This window comes from Ursus maritimus, unplaced genomic scaffold, assembly GCF_017311325.1.
Source record: "Ursus maritimus isolate PB19 unplaced genomic scaffold, ASM1731132v1 scaffold_13, whole genome shotgun sequence".
NCBI lineage: Eukaryota > Metazoa > Chordata > Mammalia > Carnivora > Ursidae > Ursus > Ursus maritimus.
The window spans coordinates 25352087-25354275 of record NW_024423675.1 but is presented as its reverse complement, the minus strand read 5'-3'; the positions used below and the strand labels follow the sequence as shown (position 1 = coordinate 25354275).

General features: G+C 42.4%; 1 pseudogene; it reads left to right on the top strand.

The window, feature by feature from the left end:
- Positions 1–405: 405 nt before the first annotated feature.
- LOC103663481 lies at positions 406–1881 on the top strand (annotated as a pseudogene).
- The last annotated feature ends 308 nt before the right edge of the window (positions 1882–2189 follow it).

Below are 2189 nucleotides of genomic sequence, written 5' to 3'. Positions count from 1 at the left end.
ATGAATGGAAAGGCCTTTGTATTTCTGACATGCAACCATCCTTCCATGACAGCCGAATACTTGGGAACATATAAAATTTGAGATAATTCAAAAGATCTATATTTTTACATACAAATGATTAGTAAATATTGGGAACATACAGTATGTTCAACATATTCCTTGAAGTATTTATGAATTCATTTAATCAATCATTTAATAACTATTGATTTAGTGCCTACTATATTCAAAGCACCATGCATATGAAGGAATGTCCATACATGTCTCTCAAGGAATTTTATCAACGAGTTTATAAATCTGTTAAGATAATAAAATATAGGCACACAAGCCTCTCACTTGGCATCCTCATGAGAGTAACATTGTCATTAAACCCTGTGTGGCAATCCCCCATGCACTGCTGTGATACCCAGGGAACACATGGAGACCTGGAAATCCAACTACTTCCTTAAAATATTCAAATTTTCTTTTTTTTCTTAAGATTTATTTATGAGAGAGAGAGAGCGCGCGTGCGTGCACACACATGAGTGGGGGGAGGGGCATAGGGAGAGAAACTTCAAGTAGATTCCCCACTGAGTAGGAAGCCTGACTAGAGGCTCTATCTCATTATCCATGAGATCATGACCTGGGCCAAAACCAAGAGTTGATCACTTAACCAACTGAGTCACCCAGGCACCCCCAGATCATCCAACTTTTCAGTATTATTCAAGATGCTTCATTATAGGAGTAGACAAGAGGGCTCCAAGCAGATGCAGCAGATTGGCATGTCCCTTCTTGTAAAAGCTCTGGTGCTACAGGCAAGAACATCATGATTCACAAGGCCATTTGGGGGCATCTGTAGAACATTCCAGCTCTGGAGAAACCGTTGCCTCATATCCAGGGGCGATGTGCACTTTGTGTTCACCAAGAAGGAGCTCACTGAGATCAGGGTCATCCTGCTGGACAATAAGGTGCCAGCATGCTGGTGGCATAACCCCACACGAAGTCAGTGTACCAGCCCAGAACACTCATATGGGGCTAAAGAAGTCCTCCTTCTTTCAGGTTTTAGAAATCACCATTCCTAAATCTCCAGGGGAACCACTGAAATACTGAGTGATGTGCAATTGATTAAGGCAGGAGACAGAGTGGGAGGCAGCAAAGCCATACGACTGAACATCTCCCCCTTCTCCTTTGTTCTGATCACCCAGCACGTATTTGACAATGGCAGCATCTATGACCCTGAGGTGCTTGACATCACAGAGGAAACTGCATTCTCAGTTCCCCAAGGGTGTCTGCCATGTTGCTAGTATATATTTGCAGACTGGCTATCCCACTGTTGCATCAGTACCCTGTTCTATTAGCGGTGAATACAAATGCGTTCTGCCTTTGTGGAAGCTGATTACACATGCTCACTTGCTGAAAAGATCAAGCCTTCTTGGCTGATCCACCTGCATTTGTGGCTGCTACTCTTGTGGCCAGTGCCACCACAGCTCTCCTGCTGCTGCTGTTGCTGTTGCCACCCTAGGCAAGGTTGGAACAAAAGAAGAGTCAGAGGAATCAGGTGAGGATATGGGATTTGGTCTCTGATTCATCACTAAAAAAGCAACCAACTCAGCCAGCTTAATTTATGAGACAAGGAAACAAAGGCTTACTTCTCTTTAAAAAAATAAAGTATGGATGTAAAAGTAGTACAAGGCAATATATGAGATTAATTAGATCACATGTTTAGGAACACACATAACGATACAGCAAAGATCCTTTGAGGTAAAGTAAGTGGACAATTCCTTAGTTTAAAGTAGAGAGTTGAAGAGTAGTGGAAGATTTTATTGACCACTCAGATAGGGCAAGAGCACACAGGACCTTGGCCGAGTGGTTAAAAGGGTTTTTTTTTTTGGGGGGGGGGTGCCTGGGTAGCTCAGTCAGTTAAGCGTCTGACTCTTGGTTTTGGCTCAGGTCATGATCTCAGGGTTGTGAGATAGAGCCCCGTGTTTGTGTTGGGCTCCGTGCTGAGCGTGAAGCCAGTTTAAGATTCTCTCTCTCTCCTTCTCCCTCTGCTCCTCCCCGACCACTCTAATTTTTTCAAAAAGGGATTTTTTTTCTTGAAGAAATAAACCTTCCTTAATAGTTGTGTGAAAAGATGCTTTTTTTCCCCATTAAAATAGAAATATTTTCAAAAGTTAGATAATCAGAAAAATTAGCTACCTAAGGTTCCTATT